Raw genomic sequence first — 13,101 nt, 5'->3', positions numbered from 1 at the left:
AAGAGGAATGGAAGATAGGCTCTGAATTATACGTCCCACAACGGAGGCTAGAATCTCCCAAACCTGTCACTCCAGATGGAAAATCCCCAGAGGCAGCTGAGAGTCATGAATTAGATTTGCATCCTTCTTTGGCCTGACATACCTATGACAAGACCCAAAATTTCAGAAGACCTGTATGTCCTGAAACCATCTAAAATAACTAACACAGCTAATAATGGCATAAGGAAAGAAAAAAAATCTCAGTAATCTTTGCAACTTTTCCAAAATAGTTTATTCTTAAAACTTAAAAACAAACAAAAAAAAACCAACAGAAAAGCAAGCAAGGAATATGACTGGACTATTCACAGAAAATGAAGTACCATTAGGTCTTCAATATAGTAAAAGATGCTCAGTAATGAGATGCTTGGTAATAGTAATGCTTACTATTACTCATAGTAAGAGATGTAAATTGAAACCACTTTGAGATACCAATTTTCTCCTAAGAGATTGGCAAAAATTAAGAAGTTTAACAACACACCCAGTTAACAAGGTTGAGGGGAAATCCCTAATCTTAAACGGGTGGGAATATAAATTGGTACAACCTCTACTAGCAATAACTATAAAAATTACAAATGCACATATATTATACTTCGACTAAAAATTTCACTTCTGGGAGTTTATCCTTCAGATATACATACACCCATGGATGAAATGTCATGTGATCAAAATTATTCACTGCAGCATCACTTGTAATCGCAAAAGATAGGAAATAACCTAAGTGTCGAAACTGGTTAAATAAATTACGGCACAACCATACAATGAAACACTATGCAGCTTTTAAAAAGTATTAGGAAGCTCTCTCTGTACTTAGATGGGAATGATCTCCAAGATATACTGATAATCACAAAAGAGCAAAATGCAGAACTGTGTTTATAATATCTGACTATTATATGACATACATTCAAATGTATTTCTATTTGCTTTGAGAAATTATGGAGGATACATAAGAAACTAATAAGGTAGTTATAGGAGGCTGGGGAATAGGGCATATGGGTCCAGGGATAAGAGTGAGACATTTCTTTATATACTTTTTTACATAGTTTAGTTTTTGAATCATATGAATGTATTACCTACTAAGAAATAAACAATGATAAGAAAAAGAAACCAGTAAAATCATCCATCAATCCCACAAAAAGGGATCTGGTTTTATCTCTGTGTGGATTATATTATTCACAGATTATCAGTGCCCATTCCCCAAGTTCTATTTCCATTGCTTCCCACAACATACCTCACCTAAGTATAAATGTGAAAATGTAAACATAAAAAGAATGTAATATAGAGTCATCTATGACATTAGGGAATCTATCTTACCTCCTGTGTTAGATTATCCATGCCACTGTTTCCTTACCATATATACCTAATTCAAATCCTAACGTCCCCCCTCCCCCGCAAGCACGTATAGCAAAGAATTAAGCATTTTTAGCAATTAAAAACTCAGAACTTGGGCTTCCCTGGTGGCGCAGTGGTTAAGAATCCGCCTGCCAATGCAGGGAACACGGGTTCGAGCCCTGGTCCGGGAAGATCACACATGCTGCGGAGCAACTAAGCCTGTGAGCCACAACTACTGAGCCTGTGCACTGCAACTACTAAAGCCCGCATGCCTAGAGCCCGTGCTCCGCAACAAGAAAAGCCACCACAATGAGAAGCGTGCGCACCACAACAAAGAGGGGCCCCCGCTCGCCACAACTAAAGAAAGCCCACGTTCAGCAACAAAGGCCCAAAAATAAAATTTAAATAAACTTAGAACTTATTTGGAAGCAAACTGGAGCTCAAAAGCACAAATTGAGATCTCAAAATAAAATTTATAACAATAAAGTGGTTCTGGCTTTCTTTAGTGTGAAAATTTGACATGTTGGCAGACACTGACCAGAACTGACTCAGCAACACATCATCCCCAGTGGGATCTCACATATGCTCCCTGTGTTGACTCCAAGACTGTGTGCATTGCAAGGCCATTACAGCAGTCCACAGCACGTGTAGGATCTTACAGAGGAGGAGCCAAAATGACAGGGTCAGCCTGTGACATCAGTGACCCAACCAAGAAAGGGCCCCCAAGCTCACAGATTAGGTGTATATGTACATTAGATGGTATAGAGGCTGCCACTCAGTAGGTAAGTACTTTTTTAAAAAATATTTTTCATTTGTTTATTTATTTATTTATTTATTTTGGCTGCATCAGGTCTTAGTTGTGGCATGCGGGATCTTTCGTTGCAATGCTCAATCTTTCGTTGCCGCACGCAAGCTCTTCATTGCGGCACGCGGGCTTTTCTCTAGTTGTGGCATGCGTAAGCTCACTAGTTGTGGCGCATGGGCTTAGTTGCCTTGCGGCATGTGGGATCTTAGCTCCCAGACCAGGGATCGAACCCGCGTCCCCTGCATTGGAAGGCGGATTCGTTACCACTGGACCACCAGGGAAGTCCCGGTAAGTACTTTTTTTTAAAACCCTTTGGGAGACACGTCATCAAAGCCCAGCTCACCTAAGTGCTATCTAGGGAAAGTTATTTGCTTTTCTATTAGATCAATAAGTAGTAAATAAGGTGAGAGACTAGAAATGAACAATCAATAAAATGGGGGAAGCACTGTAACCTGTCACTGGATTTAGCTACATCCTTTGTTCCTGTCTAGAGAAGCTTTTCACAGGGAGATGGTAGGGAACGTACTAATAACTAACCATGTCACTCCATTTCTTACACACACACACACACACACACACACACACACACACACACACACACACACACACACACACACACCTCTTGTTTCACTGTGCTTAAAATTATGGGACCATTATTAATAGATCAAGATACGCCTTAATAACACCAATAGCACCATAGGAGATCACCTGGGGAGAAAAATTTGCCCTAGAGACTAGTTCTATGCATAACTGGAGTTACCAGTTTTTACCAGTTAACCCAAAGTCACTGCTCAAAATTAGGGAAACAAGGGCAGCTGAAAGTAACAACCCACTCTCCTTGCTCTTTCTCCTCAGGTCTGTCTTAGTGTCTTAATGAGCAGGGCCACAACCCGGAAGGCTCTACTTCAAACTGCTGCACTGTCACAAAATGTCCGATCTGCTTGAAGAGGTGAAGGGAAACGCTGCATGCTGATCCAGCTACAGAAAGTTCCTCCGGTACCTCATGAATTTTTGAAGCTGTCTCATACATTAGTTCAACCAAGATCACTTAACTTGATCTTGTTACAAATCCTCCTGCTACAGTGGACAGTGTCCGAAACTGTAATTTTAAAATGTAAATGAAAAAGGGAAAGGAGGAGGGACCCTTCCACAAAAGCTGGGGTGACGAGCTGACAATGCCAACTCTGAAGGTTCTGAATACACAGTTTGGGATGCCCAAGAAATCAAAGAAGAGAGAAAGCTGATCTGAGAGTTAACAAGATGCTTTGTTTTGCTTACACCCATAGATATAATGCTGAGATAGTCTGAGGAAAGCTTAGGCCAGTCCTCACAGCATATCTAAAGAATCTGTCCTTGACATCTCCAGGGCAGCACTTGTCATATTAGATCCTGACCGCTGTTTTCTTATGTTAATCCCCTCTCTAAACAGTGAGCTTCCCAAGAGCAGAGACCACTTTATTTATTCCCAGTGCACCTAGCTCAGTGCATGACACCATGGATGCAGTGTATAAATCTTGTTTTAATGTTTGCTTAAAAGAGGCAACGCTTCTGCGGAAAGAAAAGGGAGCCCCTGCAATTCAGTTCCCTTTCCCTTGGCAAAGAGGAGCAAGACATCCACATCCTAAAGCAGTGACTCTCAGAGTGAGGTCCCTGGACCAGAAGCATCAGCACCACCTGAGAACTTGTTAGAAATACAAATTCTCAGACCCCACTGTGACCTGCTGGACCATAAAGTGCGGATGAGGTCTAGCAATATGCATTTTAATAAGCCCTCCAGGAGACTCTAATGCAAAGTAAAGTTTGAGAATGGCTGTCCAAAAGTTTCTGCCCATACAGCTTCATACAGCTTCCTAACCTACCCCTCAGAATAAGTGAGTAAGATAACTCTGAACAATTTCTGGATGTTTGGAAATAAAAGTTTACACATAACCGTGAGCCAGCTTTTCTGGTAGTGTTAATTAACTGCATATGCCACACTGGTTCAGTGTTTTTTATTAACCTATCCTTCTCCACTCACAGCACAGACATACATATTTTACCAATGAAATGTAGAAGTCCAGCCAACAGCTAAGACACTAGGAAAAAAAATCCTTTTTACAAACAGACGGAAACACATTAGGCAACTAATGTTACACAAAGTGACAAGAAAGTCAGCCTGCTTGGACAGAATGGAGGTCACTTTGCATTTATCTCCAGTTGAAGCAACTAAAAGACATTCAGGCAAGACTTCATTCCCTCTTTACATGGTTATGATGAGAATTCCAGGTTATCTGCTAGTGTTCCTATAAAGCACATCTAGATTTGTGGGAAAGGACATTCAGAGTGTTGAAAGAGGGAGGAGTCATTTTTTCAGACATCAATGACATGTCAACAACGAGCCAAATTACCCTGCTGATGCTCTGGAAAAAATTCTCTACCCTAACCTGGATCTGTCTTGGAAGGAAATCAGCCCAGCTCAGACACCCTTGGCAGATGCTAAGAAAGGATGGCAACAAATATCAGTTTCACAGAAGTGCCCCAGCAACAATCACATGCAAATCTAAGGAAACCAACACCAAAGTTGGAATTGCTTTTAGAGGGGACACCAAACAGCAGGAGGAGACATCTGAAAGGTAAAATGAAGACCTCACATTGCCCATGAAACTCAGCAAATATCCCTGCCAAATAGTGTAAAGACTACAGTAGTCATTCCCAAACTTTAGCAGCATCAGAATCACCCTGGAGGCTTATTAAAGTTTCTGGTTCGGTGGGTCAGTGCAAGAATTTGCGTTTCCAACAGGTTCCCAGGTTATGCTGCTGGTGCGTTAAATGCTTTGAGAACCACAGTGCTAGAGCAATGTTGTGGAAATCAGATCTGCTGCAACTCCAGCTTTGTCACTAACTAGCTACACAACAAGTCCCCAATTCTCTAAGTTTTGCCTTTTTCTTCTTCTGAGAGATTACATCTGGAGATTCTCCTCTAACTTCAACACTCTCTTGTTCTATGCAATACAAATTCCAGCTGGATTAGCACATGAAATTGCAGGAATCTTGAGGGTAAGAAGAAAGGTTCCAGTCCCTGAGATAAGCAATGAATTACAAAAACAGTTAAAAATCACACACACACACATACACACACTCCAAAGGCAACAAATTAGTCTTTTTTGTTATTGTCGAAAGCCAAGAAAAGCATTACTAACCCATATGGGCAAGGGAAAAAAAATTACCCTCTTTTTATTTCTAGAATCCCATGCTTGTACAAAAAAAAAAAAAAAAAAAAAAAGTCACAGCATGAGGTAAATTTCCCTTTAGCACCAAGTACTTCAATTATTTACCAAAACTTCCTGTGGCTTTACCCCCAAAAAGGCGGAAATGGGCTGCTAAGATTTACTGAATGTCAAAAATATGCCAGGCAGTGGCAGATGTTTTCACATCCTCTTGTTCATCAAGTCTTCACAAGTGTATGAAATAAATATCTCCCATTTTGCAGATGAATAAACTAAGGCTCACAGTTTATCTAGCTTTACAAGACAGCACAGATAATTACTGGCTGAGTCAGGATTTGTATTGAGATCTACACAACTCCAAACCTCTTTGCATGTTGCAACAATTTCCCCATCATTTCCATCTACCATGACTCTTTAAAATACCATAAAAAAAAGAGAGATCCTTTCCTTAAGTTAAAATGAGGAGGGTACCGATGTTTTTAAATTAATTAAAGGAGATCATCTTCAAAAAGAGGTCTTTCGGGTAGTGCATTCCCCACTAAGCTCTTGAATGGTAGAACCTCCAGGGGTTCTGGAGGTTATTAGATTTATTTTTATATTTATTTAAGACGATTATTTTTTTAAACTTATTTTTCAAGCCTGGAAAATAGGGCTAATGTGATGAGATCACATTCTTAGCTCGCTCTGTACAGCCCAGAATGCCCTTAATAAGTAGCCTGTTAGAGGATGTGGGCCAGAAGAGGATAAAGAAAATGCCCCCATCCTTCACCTACAACACAACCCAGACTGAGATCTACCATAACCCTGTGAAATGGTCAGATTCAGAGCAATGTATCAGCTGATCCCAGAAAATATTTCCCCATCTCCCCTTTTAGGAAAGTTGAGCACAAATCCATATCAACTGAAGAGATCACAGATAAGAACCAAGCTGAAAGATATAAGGAATCAATAAATGCTATGTTTTTAATGCTTGTAGGCTACTGAACTGCATATGTAATTGTTCATACATGTAAAGACTCCCCAACCTCATATTCATTCGTCCCTCCTATTAAATCACCACATGAATATGTTCCCAGAGCAACACTGGAAAACGCCCCATATGCCTTTATTTCATAGCCCTATCAAAAGTGTGACCTTAAAAATGATAGGCCTTCAAAATAACAGGTGTTTCTGTAACAACTCATTTCAAAGAGCAGCCAAGAAAAGTGTCTCCCAAAGGTGTGGTTCTTTCCCCTCCACTGCTCCCTGCAACCACGTAAGAAATTATGTTTGTCCTCTATACAGACCTGACATGGCAATGTCACTGCCCTCCCTGAGGCAAATCCACATGGCCCGTCACCCCTGGCCCTGTGAAGTTCTCAGCTGGATGGCATGGTGGGCCACAGAAGGTTGCTAATGAGGCCAAGGTGATGCATCAGAACCACACGGGGGTCAGTGCACTTGGCTCAGAGCCAGGGCTACAGACTTCACGTCTCACCTCCCTCTGATAAACAGCTGGCTGTAATAGATCAAAAAAAATCCATTCTCCTGCAGGAAAAATACCTCCTGCCTTGGATCCCACTGAGAGCAAATCACACACAGAGAATTACTACTCCTATTCTAGAGCACCAACTATGCACAGGGCACTCAATGAAAGAAATAATGGCCTCTATTAATCAACTTATTAAGTGACCAACATTCCATTTTCAAATAATATTTACTAAGCATCTACTGTGTGTCATGCACTCTTCTAGGAGCTGTGGATACAGCAGTGAACAAGGAAAGAAAAGTCTCTCTCCTCACAAAGCTTCCCATCCAGTGAAGACTTAAACAGTATTAACTCATGGCGAAAAGCTGTTTTAATAGAAGTAAAGCAGAGTAGGCATTAAGAGTGATTGGAGAGGAAGGAGCTATTTTAGAAAGAGTCAGGGAGAGATGAGGTGGCTTCTGGCAAGTGCTTAAGCGGACATATAATGTTTACTATCAGTAATCTTTATGACAACCTCACAGGTAGTTATCTATATTTTACAAATGAGGAAACTGGGGCTTAAGGTAATTAAAAGACTTGCCCAAGTTTATGAATGCCATGCCCAAGTCACAGCTCTGTGATCCATGGTGCCCTTTCCACGACGTAAAGGTATCAAGGTACCAGCCTTGGTCTCCAACGCAAGGTGTGCTTATCCCAGGGTATGTGCAAAGGGGATTCACTCAAGTACAAAAGTAAAATCAGCTCAGCTATGTACATTTATCTTTTATCCCAATCCTTTAAACTCCTATTTTTTGTGTAAGCTTTATATGTGTAAATATGTATACAATTTAGACGTGAATATAAAAATATTTATTATTGACAGGGACACATGCCCTAGAAAAGTAGATGCCAAGGAAACATACATGGTCCCTCTTCCCAAGAACAGAATATTTTGTTTTGCACAGCCTGTATTCTGTGAACATATTTATAAATTTCAAGACATAAAATGAAATAAAATAGACCATACTTGTAAATCTAAGGAGCAGCTCACTATGGAGTTAAGACATTTTATTCCAGTGCCTCATTTGACCAACATGCAGGCCTCCAGGGCTGGGGCCCCACACGCACACTGATGATTACACAGCCTGCTCCCCTGACAGGGAAACCTGTTCACTCCACACTGAAGGGAATCCACCAATTCATTTCAAATTGGTCACCAGACAGCAGCTGTCAACTGGTAATAACTTTTGGTCACTCCCTACACGGCTGTTTAATACACATGTAAACGTAACTTTCATAATTGTTCAAATGCTTATTTACTCAAAACACCATTACGGGTCCATCAGACTGTTACAGGCTATCAGCTAAATAATATGCATTTTTTAAAAGGCTTGGCAGATTAATACATATTTTTACCACTCACATAACTCAAAAACAGCCTCGGAGTAAAACGTTTAATTTGACACATAAATAGTCCATTATATGGCCTAATCCTCTTTTGTGTTTTCAAAAAGGGAAGAAAGTGCCAGGGTATTTCAATTTGATAGGAGGAGCACAGCAAGGGAGGGGGAAAAAATTACTCACACACAGCTGTTGATCTTACTCCAGGGCCAGGCGTAAGGCGGTTGGTAAATAAAGGGGTATTTAAAAAGAAACGGTATTTGGTTATCAGAAGCATTTAGGCTGATGTGTTTTTTTTTTATTTATTTTTAAACAAAATGAGAAAAGAAAGGCCATTATTTGGATAGTCTCCTAGATATTAATCCTCCCTCAAAATGTCTGGTATCATTTATCTACAACCATAAATTAATCTGGTAGACTGGTGTTCCTTAAAGTAGGGTCCTGTAACTACTAGTAACCACAGGAGATCTGTAACTGATTTATACATCTTTTTTTAGCTCTCAAAGGTAAATATGCAATTACACAGATACTCATTTTTAATATGACCAAGAGTTGCTAGTTGCCTAATAAGTGTTGGGGGGGGGGTCCAAAAATCTGTATTAATAATTAAAACCAGCAAGTTAGCAGAGTATACAAAGAACTTAAATTTTGGTCTACCAAAAACTCGGGCTGCCCTACAACGCTGCAGAGCGTCTACTGGGCACTCACACCAATACTGGAACTCAGAATTCTCAAGTGCTCGGGAAAGATGATTTATTATCACTGTAGCATCAGTGCTGTCTTGAGTCAGTCACAGTTTGCAATACTGCTATTCCTGCCTTTCAGGTTTAAATTACTTTTAGTTCAATTTTATCATTAGAAGTTTGACTTGTTGAAGATTATCTGGTTAATCTCAATGTGTAGTGGTACATGTTTATATTTTTGTCCTGTAATTTTCAATAATGAGACCTTGAGATACATATGTGGTGTGGCTAAAAATAAGAATAATCTAAACCCCTACTGCTAAAGCAGATATATACAACAAGCCCACTTCCCCAAAAATTGCTAGTATAATAAACATTCATCTGTAATTTTTACGCTCTTTAAATCATTTGCCATCTAGCACCAAGGAAAGCACAACAAAATTACATTTTTTAAGCTTATGGGACACTGCTTTATAAAATAAAATCATATATATATCACTCATAAAATCATATATATATGGCTCATACTAATATTTGCTTATCTTGATGCTGGATGGTAAAGGTGAGGTAAGGAACTTCTGCCCCACCTACATGGATTAAATCCAAAAATTTGAGAACCACAACTCCAGATGGGTAATTTTAATGTTTTCTGAGTCAAAGTCACTTTTGAGAATCTGACAAAACGTATGATGTTCTATATAGAAAGATATACACATGCATTAAAATTTGTATCCTGGGGCATGTTTAATTCTGTTTATTCTGGTAAAAGTCACATAATATAAAACATACTATTTTAACCATACTTAACTGTACAGTTCAGTGGCACTAAGTATATTCACATTATTCTACAATTCTTACCATCTACCACCTCCCGAATTTTTCACCTTCCTAAACTGAATCTCTGTCCCCATTAAACACTAGCCTTTATAAATCCAAATTACTTGTGCCAAGACAATTTTGTGGTCTTACTTTTCTATGATTATTATTTTTAAAACAATAGATCTTTTAAAATTTTCCAAAGAGATAAAGGTTAATGTTGAAACTGCTTATGACTCCCTGATAATTCTGCAAGGATCTTCTCCTTTTTAAATACTACTCTCAAGGTCCTTGAATCCAGTGTTAATAACTGCCAGTTCTAGATTTCATACTGTTTTCATCATCATTTCAGTACCAGCTCAGAAAACAGTACCTATTATTTCTTGATCCACATCAGGATTTGTTCCTAGTTTTGGACACAGCGGGGTTTGTTGCTTTCCACTACTGAATCCTTCTCCAAAACCCTATGGTTTTACTCTAGAGGAGAAAACGACCTATTCTAATCTTCCATTCTGGTACCTGTGGTTCCGTCCCTATAAGGCCGTATAGCTTTAAGATTAGAATACCGTCTCCTGTGTTCACATGACTTCACACCTGGGAAACCTACTGTCTCAATTTCAGTTTTTCACAACAGTATGAGAAAAGTATTTCTTATATTGATCTGAAATCCGTCCTCCTATAACCTAGCCCCCAATAGTCTTTGTTCTCAATTCATAGGTCCATATGTGAAGTCTAATTACCTCTCTTCCTGAAGACAGCCTTCTGAATATTTGAAAACAGAGGACACAGCCTCCCTTGCTCTCTTCTATCCACCCAGCCTTGATGTTTTCAGGCCCGCCTCACCATCCTGATCATTTTCCTGAATATTATCATTTATCTGACTCTGAACTCAACACTCCAAGGCAATTTTAACAATGGAGTAATAAGGCCTGGACCCTTTCTCTGGTACCTTACTTCTACCAGTGTGGCCTCAGAAGAAAGCAGCGCAACCTCTTGCTAAACCGCATCAAAACTCCCTGATCTCAGTAAACATGGCACTATCCCTGAGGCCAGTTTCCCTACTAAATTCAATTTTAATCCTCAGAAATTTCTGTTGTTAACAACCTGCCCACCTGGACAAATAGCTTAGCTTGTCTAGAATTAGAAGATGGGCAAGAAAGAAGTGGAGGAAAGGACTCATTCTGAATTCCCTAAAGTACAGAGGTGGCAAACTGGAGAGGACAGAGAATTGTGACCCACTTTCATTTTTCTATTTCTCTATTTTTCTCTATCTAGTCAGGGAAGTCAGAGAAACTTCTAGAACTGGACCTTGGAGGAAGGGTAGGCTTTAGATAGGCATAGAAGAACAAAAGGTCATTTCTGCCCCAGAATGATCTGAGCAGAGGTGCAATGGTGAGAACACCTCTGGTGTGTTACAAGGATAAGGAGTCAAGCACTCTGGATTAAGCAAAGAGTCCGCATGGAGTTCTCTTAGGGAGTAAGGCAGGAAAGCAGGCTGGGGTCACAGCACACAGGCACTAAAAGCTAGGCTATAGAGTCCAGCTTTCATCCTAGAAGCAGTGAGGAGTCACTGAAGTTTTAAAGCAGGAAAGTAACATGATGAAAGCTATATTTTAAAGCCAGTATGGGCCTCTGTACACACCAGGCATTTAATCAATGATGTTGACCGGACATATAGATTCAAACTGCCAGGAAAGAAGCATCTTGTAACCTGAAACTTACAGAAAAACCACTTCCCTAGTGAAATGCGCCTCAGCAACAACTCACTTTATCTTTTTAATTTACCTAAGTACAAAGAAAGAAAAGGAAACAGAATGTAACTCAGACAAGCTTACATTGACTCTTAATGTCCAAGATTCCCTCATTTCCCTCCTAAATCAAAATGCATATTTTACAGCAAACTAAAAATGATACAGAGGCATTAAATATTTACTCTTCCCATTTGCTATTATTTTTCACTAGTTACTCGGCTGTAACAGTCATTAACATGCTGCAAAGGAACTTCATGTAAATTCATCACTGGTCTGGGAATACTGTTTCTCTGATGTACTGGCTGCAAGCTACACCCGGCTCAGAGGCGCCATTTCCCTACAGTCAGGGCCAAATGTCTAGTTCACTCACAATTTACAAATGATTATTTTTCTAATTAATCATTCATCAAAAAACATAAATGGCAACAGGGTACGAAGACAGTGCTAGCAAAAAAACAGAAGAGGGGCACCGACCCATCAATCCTTCCATCTCAGCTATGAACCAGGGCAGCAAGCCTTGGCCCTACTGGGGCCACAGCAGAGACATCATTAAAGACTCCCTTGGTCTGATGGGGCTGCCATTTCAGAGAAGGGCTTGAGACCGCCCCAGGGTACAACTGCCACTCAAGCACTCCAGAAGGGGTAGCTCATTTCAGATCATCAGAACTCCTTGGTCTCTCCTTTTTCCAGTTTCTCCCCAAATGCCCACCCATTAACCTCCTCATGCCTCCTCCTTCCCAAAACACACAATAAAAATACTTCTCAGAGTGTCTTCATAATGAGATAGGGCTGGGACCTGGGACCCTTTACCAGAGTGCTTGCACCTGGACAACGGTCTCCTTGAGCAACAGAATACAAAGAAACTATAAGGGAGTAAAAATAACTGCATGCATGTCCAGTTGGGGCAATTATGAACAATAAGATACAAAAAGGCCACAAACCAACAGCCATTTCTGAGTTACGGAGAGCAAAAGCAGGGTACTGCGCATGACCACTGCACACAGCGCCACCAAGGGGGTGGGCAGACCACCAAAGCTACACCTCCTGCACAACCCACTGATCCCTCACCCCATTTAAGAAACCAGCTCCCCCCAACCTCGGGAGCGAGCAAGGGTACCTGTTACTTGTTTTCGCTCCCTAGTGCTGCAGCACAAGTCCCAGTTTAAAGCCTTGCCTGGGGCTTCCCTGGTGGCACAGTGGTTGAGAGTCCGCCTGCTGATTCAGGGGACACGGGTTCGTGCCCCAGTCCGGAAAGATCCCAAATGCCGCGGAGCGGTTGGGCCCGTGAGCCATGGCCGCTGAACCTGCGCGCCCGGAGCCTGTGCTACGCAACGGGAGAGGCCACAACAGTGAGAGGCCCGCATACCACACACACACAAAAAAAGCCTTGCCTGAATTTCTAATCTGGCCTCTTACCAATTTCTATTGATTAAAGGGTCCAAGGACCCAAGTCAGTATCTATTATGCCATAAGAACCCACGGGGCTTTTTCCAATCTCAAGATGTCTGACTCTCGTAACTTGAAAAGCCCTGAAACATCCCCTGGCTCAGACCCTTTATGTTATAGTTGGGAAAACTGAGACCTAGTGAAGTTCCAACATGTCCCTCATCATCTGTTGAACACA

General features: G+C 40.7%; 1 protein-coding gene across 4 annotated transcripts in view; it reads right to left on the bottom strand.

The window, feature by feature from the left end:
• The window catches only part of AUTS2 (activator of transcription and developmental regulator AUTS2), a 1,143,092-nt gene that overhangs the window by 1,046,310 nt on the left and 83,681 nt on the right, over positions 1 to 13,101 (bottom strand). The gene's annotated exons all lie outside the window — the stretch shown is intronic.

Source organism: Mesoplodon densirostris, chromosome 16 (assembly GCF_025265405.1).
Source record: "Mesoplodon densirostris isolate mMesDen1 chromosome 16, mMesDen1 primary haplotype, whole genome shotgun sequence".
In the NCBI taxonomy this organism is placed as follows: domain Eukaryota; kingdom Metazoa; phylum Chordata; class Mammalia; order Artiodactyla; family Ziphiidae; genus Mesoplodon; species Mesoplodon densirostris.
Note: the sequence above shows the minus strand (reverse complement) of the source record. Positions and strands in the feature narration are given on the sequence as shown.